Genomic DNA, 18718 nt, shown 5'->3' with positions numbered 1-18718 from the left:
ACGACGGCTGAGGAGTAGGCAGCAGGTCTCGGGAGCTCCCCGGCTACCAAACTCCTGACATCAATCCTGACTCCCTCTGGTGCTTTTACCCGGCCAAAACACCCACCCTGTGCTGCTGGGCATCGACGGGCGTCCCTCTCCGTGGTCTCCGGGTCCCGTAGAAGCGGCAATCACCGCCGTCCGGCCCTGCGGCCTACAACTCCTCCGGATCCCCGGCCTCGATTTTGGCGGCCTCGGCCGCGGGACACCCGGAGCTCGAGCGGCGGGCTGCTGCTGATGCCAGACGCCACGGGAGGACTGTAGGGGGGAGATAACCTCTCCTCTGCCTTCGGGCTGTGACCTGGGACCTTGAAGATAGGTCGATAAGCAGGTACTCCTGGGGAAGGGGAAGAGACACTGCGGCCATTTTAGGAGTGGATTATAAAGCCTGCAGCCCATGCCTGCACATCTGAAGGGCTGCCTGATAGGATTCTCCTGTGACTTGCAAACTGTTTTTTGATCTCTGAGACCTTACTGTAAGTTGCTCTCACCCATTATCAGCCTCTCAATATCTATATTACCTATATTAACTCAACATACTGTTGGAAGCACAGTCAGATGTTCCTGCTGCGCAGCTCTCCCATTCTACCACATAGAGGCTGCATATAGATTGGATCTGGCTACGCTGCTGTACTGCACTAATATCCTACAGTGTACTACACACCAATATCCTACCCCTGCCTCCTGGAACTGCTGCAGGATATTCCCTCTTCAATATTCCTGTCCGTATTGTTGCTTCTACACCAGTCTGTATTTTCTACCCATTGATATTTTGACATAAAGACCGGGCACGATTGCTTCCCGCCACTGATTGTATACGTCCTTGCTGCTGCTGCCTTCTAACTACACCTCTATTTTGAAAACCCTGCCCTGACTGCTCCTGTACAACATGGTTAAGGGCGGCCAGAGTGCGGCCGCGGCCAAACTAGAAAGATATGCCAGGCAGCCCACTCCCAGGGTGTCATCGGCTCCTTCTCAGGGAGCCTCTCCAACCCACTCGGACTCCCCCTCTGTGTCAGCGGCCGGTTCCCCAGAGGTGGCAGAGGCGCCGTCTATTCAGCAGGTGCTGGAGGCTATAGCTGGCAGTGAACAGCGTCTCTCCGATAAGATGGAAAAGGTGCAGTGCGACCTCTCCTTACTCCGACAAGATGTTCAGCGTATCCGTGAGAGAGTGGGTGAGGCGGAGACACGGGTCTCCAACCTGGAAGATATGTGTGGCCCCCTGAAGCAATCCGTATCCACGGTGACCCAGCAGGTTTCCTCCCTTCAGACCAAGCTCTTAGATATGGAGGGACGGCTGCGCAGGAATAATGTAAGATTTGTAGGCCTGCCTGAAAGAGAAGAGGGCTCGCAGCCGGAGGACTTCCTCGAATCTTGGCTTAAGGAGATGTATGGCGCTGAGTCCTTTACGGCCCAATTCACGGTGGAGCATGCACATAGGATACCATCTCGGCCGCTACCTCCTGGTGCTCCTCCTCGCACCTTCATCGCCAAATTCCTACATTATAAGGACCGGGACTCAGTTCTCCGCCTAGGTCGTACGAAGGGCCCGCTGGTCCGTAATGGAGTCAAGGTGTCGGCCTTCCCGGATTTTGCCGTAGACGTCCAGAAGGACCGAGCCCAGTTTATGCCCATAAAACGGCGTCTGCGAGACCTTAACATCTCATATTCCATGCTGTTTCCTTCAAGGCTCCGAGTTGTGGCGGATGGGGAGATCAAGTTTTTTAATTCCCCCAGAGAAGCGGCACAATGGCTGGACAGATTTGCACCGGGTGCTCGGCAGCTAGCTCCGGACTGATCTCCTGAGATGCAGAAGCTGGGGCCTGATTTATCGGAGGGAAAGATCATAGATCGGGGAGCCCCCCCTCCTTTGCATTGGTGGCTCAAGACTTTTACGTCCAAGTGGTGTTGATTAGAGAAGGATTAGAGGTTCAGTTGGGAATCTAGGCCTTCTTAGCACTTGGAAGTTTGGGTTGCTGGTTTGGGATAAAAGTATGCCGGTGTACGGGGAGGGGAGGGATAATTGGGAAGCTGCCGGTTGCGGCTCCCTTTGGTGCTGTTTTTGGTTTTCTTTCTTTAGTTTGTTATTTTTCTTACCTAAGTTTTTTCTGAAGCAAGGATGTTTAATGATTCAGACGCTGTGGCTTATAACGCAGGGCTTACGTACGTCATGTGATGCTGGTATTAATAATGTTGATTCTCAGTTATATTTTAGGGAAATGTTTATCCGGGGGACACATAGAGTCTGTATGGGGTCATGATTAACCTGAAATTTTTGGCATGGAATGTCCGAGGTCTGAATAACAAAATCAAACGCTCTTTGGTTCTAAATATGATCAAAAAATATGACCCGGATATTGCATGCGTCAGTGAGACCCACTTGGAGGGAAATAGGTTATTGTCTTTACGACGGGCCTGGGTGGGGTGGGCTTACCATGCCTCTCATTCTTCCTTTTCTAGGGGTGTCTCGGTTCTGATTAAAAAATCAGTGCAATTTGAATTGTTATCGATCAAAACTGACCCGAATGGCAGATTTGTATTTATGGAATGTAAACTGAGTTCCCAGCCCTATTATATTTTAGCGGTGTATGTCCCCCCTCCTTTTTCATATGCTGTGCTGCAGCAGGCTGCCTCTTTTATTGCTCCATCTCCTACCACCCCTGTGATATGCCTGGGCGATTTTAATAATATCCTAGATTTATCCTTGGACCGATGGCACTCCCCGAATGTTGCGCTGGCGGGTGGTGGCCCTACCAAGTTTGCTAATTTCTTGGATAGTTTGCAGTGGGTGGATCCGTGGAGACTCCGTCACCCTGCGGCCCGTCAGTTCTCCTGTTTTTCCAGTACTCATGGCTCCTTCTCCAGGATTGACCTGATGCTAGTGTCCCCTGCCCTTGTCCCTGGGATCATCGACATCCACTATGAGGCTCGAGGGGTCTCTGATCACTCCCCTCTGTTGATGACCATTGCTGTGGGGGGTCAGAGGGGGCACTCTTATTGGAAGCTGCACCCCTCTTGGCTGACCCAACTGGGTGACTGCAGTGACCTGGAGACTCAGTGGGGGGGGTACTTTAACGATAATGTAGGATCAGCCCCGGGTACGATAGTTTGGGATTCATTTAAGGCGTTTTTGAGAGGTTCCTATATTAGACGCATAGCGGCTCATAAAATGTCCTCAAGGGAGAGAGAACAGGCCCTTGAGAGCGACGCCAGGGAACTAGAGTCCCAATATTTGCTGGATGGTGCCCCAGCGACGAAGGTACGCTGGCTAGTGGCTCAGTCGGCTTGGATGACCCACCTGTCCGATAAAAACTCACGCTCCCTCCTTTTTAAAGCTACTAATATTTATATGCAGGCTGATAGGACGGGGGGACTCCTGGCCCGTCTGATACATTATGATCGTCCTGGGTCTACGATCACCCAGATGTCTGGTGGGGATGGCTCCCTTGCTGACACCACGCCAGACATTGCGCAATTATTCAGATCCTATTACTCTGAGATATATAGCTCACAATTGACGTGCTCTACTCTAGATCTCTCATATTACCTGGGGGGTATTGCGCTGCCCGCACTTTCCTCTGGGGCCTGTGAGCAGCTGGAGGCGCCCTTGACGCTCGAGGAGGTGACTGCGGCCATTGGCATGTCCCCTAGTGGCAAGGCTCCGGGGTCTGACGGGATTCCCTCTGAGGTCTACAAGAATCATATTGATTTTTTTGGGCCCAGACTCCATGCCCTATACTTAGATATATTTGCCAATAACGAGCTTCCCCTCTCTATGTCAGAGGCAATTATAATAGTGATTCCAAAGCCCGGTAAGGACCCTAGGTCTCCAGACTCCTATAGGCCGATCTCCCTGATTCCCAACGACGCTAAGGTCCTGGCAAAGATATTGGCAGTACGGCTTAACACAGTAATCACCTCCCTCGTTCAGTCGGACCAGACTGGCTTCATGCCAGGGAAGTCCACATCTATTAACCTGCGTAGACTATATACCATTTTGCAACTCCCACATGACTCCCCTTCTGACTCGGCTGTGGTCTCGCTGGACGCGGCCAAGGCCTTTGACAGCATTGAATGGGCTTATTTATGGGAGGTGATGGCACGTATGGGCTTCGGGCCCAACTTTATCAGATGGACTAAATTACTGTACCAACATCCGAGTGCCAGGATCTTGGTGAATGGCTATGTATCCCCATCCTTTCCATTATCCCGTGGCACTAGACAGGGCTGCCCCCTATCCCCCACGCTGTTCGCCTTGGCCATCGAGCCCTTGGCATGCTTGGTAAGATCGCACCCAGATATTACAGGAATCTGTACGGGCTCACGGGAGGATAGAATAGCTCTCTACTCAGACGACATGTTGTTGTTTTTGCAGGACTACACCAAGTCAATGCCCATTCTGCTGCGTGAGATAGAGAGCTTTGGAGCTCATTCGGGTCTTAGAATTAACTGGTCTAAATCATACATTATGCCAGTCATAGGCTCCCCTCCTACTGTTCCCAAAATCTCCCTGCCATTATGCTGGACAACACAATTTAAATACCTTGGAATCCAAATAACTAATGACCCTTCTGATTATATCCCTCTGAATCTGGACCCAACCATGCAGTGGATCATTAGCAAATCCAAAACTTGGTGTAGGCTTCCACTGACGGTCTCTGGTAGGGTCAATCTCATTAAAATGATCATACTGCCCAAACTTTTATATATTATTCTCCAGTCCCCGGTATATATCTTCCCAATATTCTTTAGGAAATTGAATAGCGTTTTATCCTCACTGATCTGGGCCAATAAAAGACCTAGAATACAGTTAAATACCCTTACCAGGCAGCGTTCAGACGGCGGCCTGGCTCTGCCTAATTTTCAGATATATTACTACGCTGCTCAGCTGACTCATATCAGTGTATGGGCGCAGGATTCTAGCGCTGATTCTTTACATTGTGAGTTTATTCGCTGCTACTTCCCTCACCTATCTCCTATGCAGGTGCTACTAAGTGGGAACATGGCTCGGTTTCTCCCCCCTATTATTTTCCAGGCCTTAAAGATATGGCGGGCCCTGAGAGTTCTCTTGGGGTACGACGACCTGGACCCAGATACCCCCCTTTGGTACTCTGACTGGCTCCCTGAACTACATGCACTTGAGGGACGGGAGGTGTGGGCCCCTAGATCGGTGGTTTCTATATCCCAACTCTACCTAGATAACGTACTCAAATCCTTTCAGCAGCTGAAAGATGAGTTTGATTTACCCAACTCCTACTTTTTCAGATACCTTCAACTTCGTCATGCCCTCCAGTCCCAATTTGCTGAGTCCCCCCCACGAATCCTCCCATTTCCCATCAAGACCTTTGTGGCTACATTGGGTCGGGCTAAGATGGTCTCCCTTGCGTATGGATATCTCCTGGCTAAACTCCATGCGGACCCTCTGACACGTCTCCGTGGAAAATGGGAGGAGGATATAGGTCCAATAGCTGAGGAGGACTGGACCCTTGCTCTGGAATATCCTGCTACAGATACCAAGTCTCTCAGGTATCAGCAAATTCAATTTTTCATTCTACATAGAATTTATATAACTCCAACTAGGCTGGCTACTTTTGGGACTGGCCTCTGCCCTAAGTGTGGGGTGGATGCGGGTACATTCTGGCACCTAGTGTGGGACTGCCCGAGGTTGCGGATGTTCTGGTCGGGGGTTAGGTCAATCCTGGAGAATACGGGAGTGACTGGCGGACTGCTTACCCCGCAATTTTGTATTTTGGGGATGGAGGGCTCTACTTCTATGCCTGTTTCGGTGGGTCTTTATGCTCGCAATGTATGTGCCTTGGCTAAGGTTTGCATTGCGAGGCTCTGGATGGCCCCTGGTGGCCCTTTAATATCTGCGCTCAAGTCCCTGGTTAACGATACAATATTCAAAGAAAGATATATATATATGAAGCAAAACGCTTCAGCCAAATTTGAAAGAGTCTGGTCTCCATGGCTGAACTCCCCCCATTCCCAACTGGTCCCTTAATCACAGTGTGAACTGAAGTGATACCACATAAATGACTTACTGCTTAAGGATATTCGTTTAAGATGGTTGGCAGTGGAGCCCTGCGTGCTCGCCTAAGCATATACTTGACTATTGTGCTCCTGAATCAGTTGATCGCTCCTTCCTACGCTTCTATCTAGGTGCTTACTATTTTTTGTTTTAGTTATGTTTGTTCTGTTTATTTGTTCTTTTCTTGGTTAGCTTAAGGGCAAAAATTAATAAAAATTTAATGGAGATGTACATAATGGTTGCGGATCTTGCGGATCATAAAAGACCGAAAAAATCGAAATGCATGCTCACTCCCTCATAAACATAGCAGTTAATCCACTGATGTTAAATTGTACCATAAATCAAGTTCTGATATGACTGCTGTATGTGATATGCTATTGGTCTGCAATGTCTGTACCTTACTCTTCATTTTACTGAATAAAAATACTTTATTAAAAAAAAAAATGACGTGGCAATAACAGAATAATAATAATAATTGGGTGATTACACACAATCAGACTAAATGGGTGAACAGTACAGCCTATAAACATCACATTACACACAATCAAAAGTTTCCAAGAAAAGAGGATGACAGAGCATCAAGGTCTCCAAATTGTACCAAGATGTCAAGCATATTGCGGCGTGGAGAGAATCCTTCCTATGTGAGGAAAAGTTATGTATAAATGATAACCATAAACTAAAGAATCTATCTGCATTTCTTTCCTTATTAATAGAGGTTTCTAACCAGTCCATGTGAAGTAAGAGTTCTATTCTCGGCATGAGTAGAGCCAAAGACAGAGTGCCTGAGGAGACCCATTGCAACAAAATCGCTTTCTTAGCAGCTGCCGCAATTTTAGCTAGTAACAATCTCTTACCCTTGGACAGATTAGAATGCGAAGGCATTGTGGAAATGTTCCACAGTGCCCACTCAGGAGTAATCCTAAATTTTAGCTTGAGCGAATCATTTAAAAAGGTTTGAACCAGTGACCAGAATGATTGAACATCTGTGCACGCCCGCAGACAGTGCATTGAATCTGCATCTGACTGTGTACATGTAAAAATGAGATTTATGGTAAAAACTTACTGTTGTTAAATCTCTTACTGCGAGGTACACTGGGCTCCACAGGGAATGACTTTGTGGTGTAGAGTAGGATCTTGATCCAAGGCACCAACAGGCTCAAAGCTTTGGCTGTTCCCAGAATGCATAGCGCCGCCTCCTCTATAACCCCGCCTCCAAGCACAGGAGCTCAGTTTTTGTTAACCAGTCCAATGCAGTAGCAGGCAAAAGAGACGACAACTGTTAGTAGCCACATACACCACATTCTCACGACAGGAGAAGGTGTCAGCGGCTAATGCCATACCAACCCAAAGAAGCTAAGTGCGTCAGGGTGGGAGCCCTGTGGAGCCCAGTGTACCTAGCAGAAAGAGATTTAACAACCGTAAGTTCTTACCATAAATCTCGTTTTCTGCTGCGGGGTACACTGGGCTCCACAGGGAATGACATTGGGGATGCCCTAAAGCAGTTCCTTACGGGAGGGTACGCACTGTAGTGGGCACAAGAACCCAGCGTCCAAAGGAAGCATCCTGGGAGGCGGAAGTGTCAAAGGCATAGAACCTTATTAACGTGTTCACTGAGGACCACGTAGCCGCTTTGCACAATTGTTCAAGGGTCGCACCACGGCGGCCCGCCCAAGAAGGTCCAACAGACAGAGTAGAATGGGCCTTAATGGTAGCAGGAGCTGGAAGACCAGCCTGTACATAAGCATGTGCAATCACCATTCTAATCCATCTGGCCAGGGTCTGCTTGTGAGCAGGCCAGCCACGTTTGTGAAAACCAAACAGTACAAAGAGAGAATCCGACTTCCGACTGGAAGCAGTCCTCTTCACATAGATACGGAGAGCCCGTACCACATCCAAAGACCACTCTTTGGAAGACAGTTCAGGAGAGGCAAAGGCCGGAACCACAATCTCCTGATTAAGATGGAAAGAAGTCACCACCTTAGGTAAATACCCGGGACGTGTTCTAAGAACCGCCCGATCACGGTGAAAAATCAGATATGGTGACCTACGAGACAAGGCACCCAAATCCGACACTCGTCTAGCAGAGGCAATAGCCAGCAGAAACACTACTTTAAGAGAAAGCCACTTATGGTCTGCAGATTCAAGAGGCTCAAACGGAGACCCTTGCAATGCCTCCAGAACCACCAACAAGTCCCAAGGAGCCACAGGCAGGACATAAGGTTGAATCCGCAACACACCCTGAGTTGAACGTATGCACATCAGGTAAGGTCGCAATTTTTCTCTGAAACCAAACTGACAAGGCAGAAATATGAATCTTGATGGAGGCCAGACGAAGGCTCAAGTCCAGGGCCTGTTGTAGAAAGGCCAAAAGTTTGGCCGTACTAAACTTTTAAGCGTCATAATTGTTAGATGCACACCAAGCAAAGTAAGAATTCCAGACCATATGGTAAATCCGAGCAGAAGCCTGTTTCCGGGCCTTCAACATGGTGTGAATGACCGCCTTAGAAAATCCTTTGGCCCTCAAGACAGAAGCTTCAAGAGCCACGCCGTCAAAGCCAACTGGGCTAAATCCTGATATACACAAGGGCCCTGAACGAGGAGATCTGGGCGCTGTGGAAATAGAAGGGGACGCTCTATCGAGAGACCCTGAAGGTCTGAGAACCAATGCCATCTGGGAGCGATCAGAAGTAGGATTCCTCCTTCTTGCTTGAACTTCCTTATAACTCTGTGTAACAGAAGTGACACCGGAGGGCACACGTATGGCAGCTGAAAGTTCCATGGAATTGCCAGTGCGTCCACGAGCGCTGCTTGAGGATCCCTTGTCCTTGCTTCGAAAACCGGAACCTTGTGATTGTGTCGAGACGCCATCAGGTCCACATCGGCACGGCCCCACCTGTCCACGAGGAGTTGAAACACTTCTGGATGGAGGCTCCACTCTCCGGCTTCTACATCCTGACGACTGAGGAAGTCCGCTTCCCAGTTTAGGTCCCCCAGAATGAATACTGCCAATATGGCTGGCAGATGGCGTTCCGCCCACTGAAGGATCCGTGATACTTCCCTCATTGCCATACGGCTTCGAGTGCCAACTTGATGATTTATGTACGCCACCGTGATGGCGTTGTCCGACTGTACTTGAACAGGTCTGTGTCGTATTAAATGCTGGGCCAAGTTCAATGAGTTGAACACTGCCCGCAACTCCAGAATGTTTATCGGGAGGAGAGATTCCTCCTTGGTCCGACCGACCCTGAAGTGAGTGTTGCTCCAACACCGCGCCCCAACCTCTCAGACTGGCATCCGTTGTCAAAAGAACCTAGTTGGAGATCCAGAAGGGACGACCCCTGCTCAATTGTTGGTCCTGAAGCCACCAGCTCAGTGACAGACGGAGCTCCGGAGACAAGGAGGTCATTTGAGACCTGATCCGGTGAGGCAGGCCGTCCCACTTGGCCAGAATCAACTTCTGTAGAGGGCAGGAATGGAATTGAGCGTACTCCACCATATCGAAAGCAGACACCATGAGACCTAGCACTTGCATCGCCAAATGTATCGTCACTTGCGGACGAGATTTGAAGCATCGAATTCTGTCCTGAAGCTTCAGGACTTTCTCCTGAGACAAGAGCAACCGCTGTTTGTGAGTGTCCAACAATGCCTCCAGGTGCACCATGCTCTGAGCAGGGATCAGGGAAGATTGCTTCCAGTTGATGAGCCACCCGTGGGCTTGCAGAAAGTGGATAGTCAGATCCAGATGGCGTAGGAGAATTTCTGGGGAATTTGCCAGGATCAACAAATTGTCCAGGTATGGTAGGATCCTGACCCCTTGACGGTGGAGTACAGCCGTCATCACCGCCATGACCTTGGTGAAGACGCGCGGAGCCATGGTCAAACGAAAAGGTAACACCCGAAACTGGTAATGGAGGTTGCCAACCGCAAACCTCAGATATTGCTGATGTGACATTGCAATAGGAATATGCAGGTAAGCATCCTGTATGTCCAGGGAGACCATATAATCCCCAGGTTCCAAGGCCAGAACAAGAGAGCGATCAGTTTCCATACGAGACTTGGAGACCCTCACAAATTTGTTCAAGGACTTGAGGTTGAGAATGGGCCGAGAGGACCCATTCGGTTTCGGGGACTAGGAACAGTGGTGAATAGAACCCTTTGCCTCTCTGAGCCAGAGGCACCTGTACTACCAATCCTGTGTCCAGGAGGGACTGTACCACCGAATGAAGAGTTTTTGCCTTCACCTGATCCAAAGGGACGTCTGCCAGGCAAAATCGATGAGGGGGACAGTTTTTGAAGGATATGGCGTAGCCTCAAGTGACGACTTCCCGTACCCAGGCATTGGAAGTGGTCTTCAACCATTCCTGGGTATACCCTAGAAGTCGGCCCCCCACCCTGGGATCCACCAGAGGGAGGCCCGCCCCGTCATGCGGCAGGCTTGTCAGTCTTGGAAACAGGCTGACGGGCAGCCTAGGCCCGTTTGGGTTTGAGCTTAGTAGGCTTGGAAGTGCGAGCCTGTTTCGGGTACGCCTGACCCTTTGCTTTCCCTGAAGGACAAAAGGAGCGAAAGGAAGTACTCTTAGCCTTCGGTACCGAAGGAGCAGTACTAGGCAGACATGCTGTTTTAGCAGAAGCTAAGTCAGCCACTATCTTGTTGAGGTCTTCTCCGAAAAAAGAATGTCTCCCTTAAAAGGGAGCACCTCCCAGGGTTTTCTTAGAGTCCAGATCCACGGACCTGGACCGCAGCCAGAGAATCCGGCGAGCCAGGATGGACGTAGTAGAAGCCTTGGCCGCCAAAATACCAGCATCAGAAGCCACCTCCTTAACGTAATGAGAAGCTGTGACAATATACGATAGACATTGTCTAGCATGATCAGAAGTGTTGGAATACATCTCAGCTTCCAACTCCTGAGCCCACGCTTCAATAGCCTCTGCAGCCCAAGTCGCTGCAATGGTGGGCTGATGCACAGCACCCGTTATAGTGTAAATTGCCTTTAAACAACCCTCCACACACTTATTCGTCGGTTCTTTCAGAGACATGATGGTAGTTACAGGCAAAGCTGAGGATACCACCAGCCGCGCCACCTGCGAATCCACTGGCGGGGGTGTCTCCCAATTTTTACTTAGCTCCGCCGCGAGGAGATAGCGAGCCATCATCTTCCTGTGAGGCGTGAATTTTTTTCCTGGATTTTCCCAGGATTCCTGACGTATGTCAACTAAATGGTCAGAATGAGGTAAAACTGGTTTAACTACTTTCTGATGTTTAAACCTGCCCGGTTTCTTAGGGGCAGCATCCGGCTCTGGTTCATCAGTAATTTGAAGAATTAGCCTGATAGCCTCCAGCAAGTCAGTAACATCCACCTGTGAAACAGATTCCCCATCAGAAGCATCAGGATCAGAATCTGTGGGGTCAGTATATACGCCTTCCTCATCAGACGAGGTGTCTGGGACGTTGGTGGATTGTGAGGAAGTAATAGCCCGCTTAGAGGACCCCGTGGTCTTGGGCGGGCGAGGGTTAGATTTCTGTTTAGTAAGAGATTGGTTCAATTGCTGTAACTGAGAGGACAGTTGATCTGCCCATGGCGGATTAACCACAGGGACCATAAGTGGTTGTAATGGCACAGGAGGTCCCATAGGGGGCGCAAGTCTAGTTACTAGCGTACTCAATAACGTGGAGAAAGTAGCCCAAGGCGGGTCATTTTGAACCCCCGTTGCTACGGTCCCACTGGGGGGCAAGGAACCCCCAGAACCCTCAGCTGCTATATTCTCCTCAAATGTGTCTGCAGCGTCACCACCACGCAATGTGGGATCAGCCCCAGCTCCGTCGCCCCTTGTAGCTGACATATCTGAAAGCTCAATGCGAGGCAACCCAGGACAATAACAGCAGCACCATACCTGACAAGAACCCCCTGTGTAGTGTATGTCACAAACAGAGAATTCTAGAGGTATATGGTGACTAAAATTCGCAGAGAGAAATACACAATAAGTATATATTGTGAAACACCTATATTAGATAACCCTGACGCACGTAGCCAGGGGCGGATTGGGATGATAAACCAGCCCGGGAAACGTATGGAAGCAGCCCTATTGGGGGCGGGGTCTGCTGAGTGGTGGGGTCTGTTGGGGGCGGGATCCCTCCTTACAGTGCCTGATTCAGGGCTGGATGCAGCTGGAGTCCCCTTACGCCTTTTTCTGCAATTACATCTGTGCATCTGAAAATGCTAGGACTGAGACGCCCACTTTCAGGGGCCCATTTATCAAGGATTGCATATGGCATCTTACCGCCCAGAATTGCATTGCAATATGCAATCCTATCGGCGGCATGTATCACCTTGCATATGCAGGGACAACGGCTGTGCGGGGTGTCCAGGTCTTTGTGCATGTGCAGTCATAGTGACAGCTGTGCACAGGGGCAATTTCCGGGTTCCTGTGGAACCCTGCCGGAACTAATCCCGCGATATGTAGCCTGTAGGCTGCGGGGTTCAATATGACTGCAGGTGACAATGGAGGGCAGGCTGCGGGTGATACCTAGTATTTGCGGTTAGCCCCCGAAAACGGTTGTTTTTCGGGGACATAGCCGCAAATACTTTTTTTTATAAATGGGCCCCTCAAGGTCTACAGGCAGGGTGAGAGTAATAGTGGGAAGCAGGGACCAGAATGGGAGTAGTAGAAGTGCAGAACAGGAGGTAGGAGCAGGGGGCAGAATGGGAATAGTAGTGGTGCAGGGGCAGACTGGGAATTGTGGGGGAGATCAGGGGACAGACTGGGAGTAGTAGCTGCGGAGCTCAGGGGACAGCCTGGGAGTAGTAGTTGTGGAGAGCAGGGGCAGGCTGGGAGTAGTAGTGGCGGAGATCAGGGGGAAGGCTGGGAGTAGTAGTGGTGGAGTGCAGGGGACAGGCTGGGAGTAATAAAAAGGGGTAGCAGGGGGGCAGGATAGAAGTAGACAGGAATAGTTAGATAAGCTGACCTCCTCTGTGCAGCTCCCGGGTCCCGGCCGCAGTTGATCCCTCCACGCTGATAGCAGGCTGACACAGGAGGGACAGCCTGAGTGACAGGCCCACTTCTCCAGCAGCTCACACCCGTCACTTCGTGCGTGGTCCAGGGGAGCTTGTACTTGATGGTGTACGCATGTTACACCTCTGCAGTGAGAGAGGAGGTAGCGCGCACAACGGAGCCTCTTTGCACTTCTGCGCATGCGCTGAAGCTGTATACCAGTGCTTCCTGAACGGAGCTAAGCTCCGATCGCGGCAACCAGCCGGCCTGGGGAAGGGGAAAGTGAAGGCTGCGGAGGGGACGTTGGACCGGCTAAACGGGGATTGGTCCGGCGTCCCAATCTCCCCCTGCACGCAGCCCCCTCAGGTTATAGAATATAGGGATAGCAATCTGAGTGAGATACACGAAATGGAGGTCACACAGCAGCTATATGCACATAGTAAACAGTGAAGAAATTATGACATGCAATAAAACTGCACTGGACTAGCAATACAGAGTAATACTAAGTATGGCTATACAGACAATAGCTATAACAATGCACAGTAAAGACTGGATGTATGTCACAGGGTACTTGTACTACATAACCCTGACTAAATGCACTCTTTCTTAACTATCGCTGTCAACAGACATGTACTGTAGAATACTTAAGTGTCCTGTAAAATGCACAGCGCTGACAGGCAGGCGGTTTTACAGAGGGGGACTTGCCCAAACAGTCCCAGGATCAGCTCAGCTTGTCCTAATGGCGCCCAAACGCTGACGGGGAGTGAGGGAGATATATGCAGCTCCAGGGCAGGAAAATTTACTCTAAATGGCTCCCTGGGGCTGGGGGAGGGGCTACAGGTCAAAGACTTATCCCCCTGCTGGACTTTACCACTGGGTACTGTGGGCTGTATAATAAATGGATTTTAATAAAACCAACTTGTGCCCTTGCCCTGGTGGTCTAGTGGGGTCCCTGTACTGCCACAGTGTCGACGCCAGCGAGCGCGACCTGCCTCCCACCAGCCTCGCCGGATCGCGATTTCTCGCGGGTCCCGCCTGGGGGATCCTCTTACCTCCTCCCTGTGTGCGGCCACGCGATCCAGGATGGCAGCGGTGGTGTGTGTGACTGACAAAGAGGAACCGGAGCCTCCGCTGTAGGTACCAGGCAACCAGGGAGCGGGAGTGTACAGACAGTGTCTGACTGACATCTAACACTTACAGTGTCTCTGTTGCAGCCCTTGAAGTCTTCATTTTTCACTTTAAAAAGCTCTTCTCAGGGCTTCTGGAGCAGGCCCCCTGTTGTATGCCTGCACTGCATGGCACCAACTACAAAACTGAGCTCCTGTGCACGGAGGCGGGGTTATAGAGGAGGCGGCGCTATGCATTCTGGGAACAGTCAAAGCTTTGAGCCTGTTGGTGCCTCGGATCAAGATCCTACTCTACACCCCAATGTCATTCCCTTTGGAGCCTAATGTACCGGGCAGCAGAAACAGAGTTTGAGGAGGCACGCGTTAAAAGGCGTAGTTTAGGTGTAACAATTTGTAGTGCATTTCTGCATAGGAAGTTGAAATAATGCATTGTTTAATCTAACAAATGAAGACAAAATGTCCTGTATGGATACGTTCGGAAACACCCCTTTCCATTCTGCCAAGCCAGAGTGTAGCGTTTCTAAATTTAGCTGACTTTTCACCAGAGAATATATAAATGAAGTTGAGTAACTCAATAGGGAGCCCCGGTTTTCTATACTGTCTATATTGCATGACTTGTCCTTATCCGATAGGGCCGATATCATTTTCTTTTTAAAACTGCGAAGTTGAAAATAAACGATGAGGGGAATAGGGATTAGCGGGTATGAGTGTTGAAGGTGTCCACGTATACGCATCTGTAAGGAGTCCATATCTAGAAATTGATAAATAAATTGTAGTCCTCTCCGTGACCCAGAGGTAAGTAACTCAAACAACAAACCTGGCGAATTCGATATTATGGGTGATTGGGAGGAAAATTGTTTGGGAGGCCGAGACCCCCATCTTATTCCGGACCAATCTGCAAGCTGCACACGTGGTAGTTAGTAATATATTTTTGGAGACCGTAGCAGGGAAAGTAGAAGGTTGCATATGTAATAGACTATGTAATGATATTTGAGGGTATAATGCAAGCTTGTATTGACGTAGTGTTCGGTGTCTTTCAACCAATCCAGAGCATATCTGTAATTTGCCGCTAGTGCATAAGTGCAAAAACAAGGCAAATTAAACCCCCTCCCCACCAACGTTGGAGGTTGAGTTAGTTTAAACAGGGAGATACTAGTGCCCTTATTTATCAATGAGTGATAAATTTCACTGTGAGAGATAAATTGCACTTGCCAATCCGCTCCTAACTGTCATTTCTCATACGTCCTAGAGGATGCTGGGGACTCCGTAAGGACCATGGGGTATAGACGGGATCCGCAGGAGACATGGGCACACTATAAGACTTTGAATGGGTGTGAACTGGCTCCTCCCTCTATGCCCCTCCTCCAGACCTCAGTTAGACTCTGTGCCCAGGAGTGACTGGACACACACTAGGGGAGCTCTACTGAGTTTCTCTAAAAGACTTTATTGTTAGGTTTTTTATTTTCAGAGAGACCTGCTGGCTACAGGCTCCCTGCATCGTGGGACTGAGGGGAGAGAAGTCAGACCTACTTCTGCTTAGTTCAAGGGCTCTGCTTCTTAGGCTACTGGACACCATTAGCTCCAGAGGGTTCGATCACTTGGATCGCCTAGCTGCTTGTTCCCGGAGCCGCGCCGTCACCCCCCTCACAGAAGCCAGAAGAAAGAAGCCGGGTGAGTATGTGAAGAACAGAAGACTTCAGTGACGGCAGAAGACTTCAGTAACGGAGGTACAGCGCGGCGGTCGCGCTGCGCTCCATGCTCCCACGCACCAACGGCACTCACAGGGTGCAGGGCGCTGGGGGGGGAGCGCCCTGGGCAGCAAGTTACTGAGGGTCTAATCCGCTGGAGGAGATGCATATTAGGTGCCTGGGCACCGTGTACAAACCCCCGCCAGTATAAACCAGCGGCCACGCTGCGCGCCATTGCTCACACACACAACGGCTTTGCAATGGTGCAGGGCGCAGGGGGGGGCGCCCTGGGGAGCAATATAAACCTCTGTATGTGTGTGATAAAACGGGAATACAGTGCGTGGGCACTGTATACGGACCCCCGCCAGCATAAAAAAAAAAAAAAGTATTTTAATAGAGGGGCTGAAGCGCCGAGTAGGCGCGGGGCTTAGCCCTCACACAAAGATTAAGCGCCATTTTCTCCATGTCCCCGCCAAAAGCATGTATATAGTGTAAATGAGGGGGGGCACAGTGTGTTAGTGCTATATAGAAGGAAATATAGCACTATGTTAGATAATGGGCATGTAATCATTATTTGTGTGCATATATCTCTGTGTGTTCCCTGTCAGATATACCCACTATAGCTTTTTAGTCAACATGTGTCGACATGCGTGAGTGCTCTGTCCCAAATAGCTGTGGGGATCACTGTCGGCTTCGACAAAACACCTGTTGGTACTTGATTCGGTAAATGCAGTATCTGCAGGTCGGTAGTTGTATGCTTCTTAAAAGTAAACACTAGGAGACACAGTAGTATGTGGTTGGCCTTGTCGGCACCGACTGTTCTTACTGGGTGTAAATTAACATGTTGTAACTGCCTTATACCTGTACATATATATTTATATGTATGGTACAGTTCCATGCGCCTGTACCTCGAGGACAGAAATGGTAGTATATGTATACTTCCCTCGGACCTCTCGGGGTTGCAAGAATGTTATTTTGCCTGGTTACTACTCCCTGCTGTCGACGAATACTACGTTTTCTGTCGACCATAAGGTTTCCTGCTAGATCCACAACTGGGGCATTTCAGTACACGGTCATACACATTCAGAACACATTAATGTCACTAGGGACCCGACGGTTCCGGACAATCCGCTTATATGTATGATATATAGATAGATAGATAGATATATATATATATATATATATATAAAAAGAATATACCCTTAATTCGCGCTGTGCAACACAGCTGCACCTCAATAGTAGTCACCTTGCTAGACGGTGACAAAAATAGTGATACAAATACAATACTCAGAGGGCGCTCAGTAACAATTTGTTCAAATAAAATCCAAAACCAGCTTGACCTAAATTACACAATTTAATTTATTAAAAATATCTAAAATATTGTGTAATATTACATCAATATAGTAATTCATACAGTGAATTCATAAAACAATATTTCATAAAACCCAACGCGTTTCGTCCGTTAAGGACTTCATCAGGGGTATGGGTCTTCGTGTGCAAATATAACTGCTCTGAGTGGATTATTTCTTCTTTATAATACGGTAGTTTATTCTCTGTAATTTTGGCTGTCTCTGGAGATAATCTTCATTAGAGATCAACTACTCCTATATTATGGTCAGTCAATGTTCAATATGTTTTCCAATACAAATTCACTTGCTCACTGATGGTCTAATCTTGACCGGATGAATTAGTTTAAAGTTCAGCACGATGATAACAAGTTGGGCTAAAAAGCTCCTTAAAATCCAATAAGGTGCATCTTCTAAAATAAAAATTCTTTAGAGTTCGACAACAAGTAGGTTCTGAGCTCCACAGTGGCCGGTAAGATATAACTTCCAACTAGAAATTAAGAGATTCAGGACCTGTGTTGCTGCCTCCTTTCCTGATCACTTGCCATACAGGAAAGGAGGCAGCAACACAGGTCCTGAATCTCTTAATTTCTAGTTGGATTTTAAGGAGCTTTTTAGCCCAACTTGTTATCATCGTGCTGAACTTTAAACTAATTCATCCGGTCAAGATTAGACCATCAGTGAGCAAGTGAATTTGTATTGGAAAACATATTGAACATTGACTGACCATAATATAGGAGTAGTTGATCTCTAATGAAGATTATCTCCAGAGACAGCCAAAATTACAGAGAATAAACTACCGTATTATAAAGAAGAAATAATCCACTCAGAGCAGTTATATTTGCACACGAAGACCCATACCCCTGATGAAGTCCTTAACGGACGAAACGCGTTGGATTTTATGAAATATTGTTTTATGAATTCACTGTATGAATTACTATATTGATGTAATATTACACAATATTTTAGATATTTTTAATAAATTAAATTGTGTAATTTAGGTCAAGCTGGTTTTGGGTTTTATTTGAACAAATTGTTACTGAGCGCCCTCTGAGTATTGTATTTGTATATATATATATATATATATATATATATAATATATAATATAGTTAGTTAGGATATGTGTGTATATGTGTATTACAATATGTATATTCATTCATATTACGATTTCTACTGAATGCTGAACTAACAGTATTCCCTTTCATGTGCTGGTCGCTCTGTTGATAAAGCTCTAGGTCGGCCGTGACGAGTTGGTCTTAGATCCTCTCAAGGAGTCAGAATGTTTATTCCTTTGCCGCCGAGGATAGAATACTGTGAAGGTCAACTCCTGGTCGACACGGGGCCCTGTCACAAAGGATCGTATACAGGAAGCGAAGTGATATTTTATTTCTATGCTTTGGAGTTATTTGCATTACATGCACATGGGGGAGTGTTTGTATTCGGAAGGGCATCCGATAGAATTACCCTACAGAGAGAAGGGATGTTTCTTAGGTTGTT

The 18718-nt window shown here is 48.4% G+C and overlaps 1 protein-coding gene across 2 annotated transcripts in view; it reads left to right on the top strand.

Annotated features, from left to right (window-relative positions):
- ATM (ATM serine/threonine kinase) overlaps positions 1-18718 on the top strand; it is a 434777-nt gene that overhangs the window by 403348 nt on the left and 12711 nt on the right. The gene's annotated exons all lie outside the window — the stretch shown is intronic.

The sequence above is a fragment of the Pseudophryne corroboree genome, chromosome 2 (assembly GCF_028390025.1).
Source record: "Pseudophryne corroboree isolate aPseCor3 chromosome 2, aPseCor3.hap2, whole genome shotgun sequence".
In the NCBI taxonomy this organism is placed as follows: Eukaryota; Metazoa; Chordata; class Amphibia; order Anura; family Myobatrachidae; genus Pseudophryne; species Pseudophryne corroboree.
This window is presented reverse-complemented; position numbering and strand designations above follow the sequence as displayed.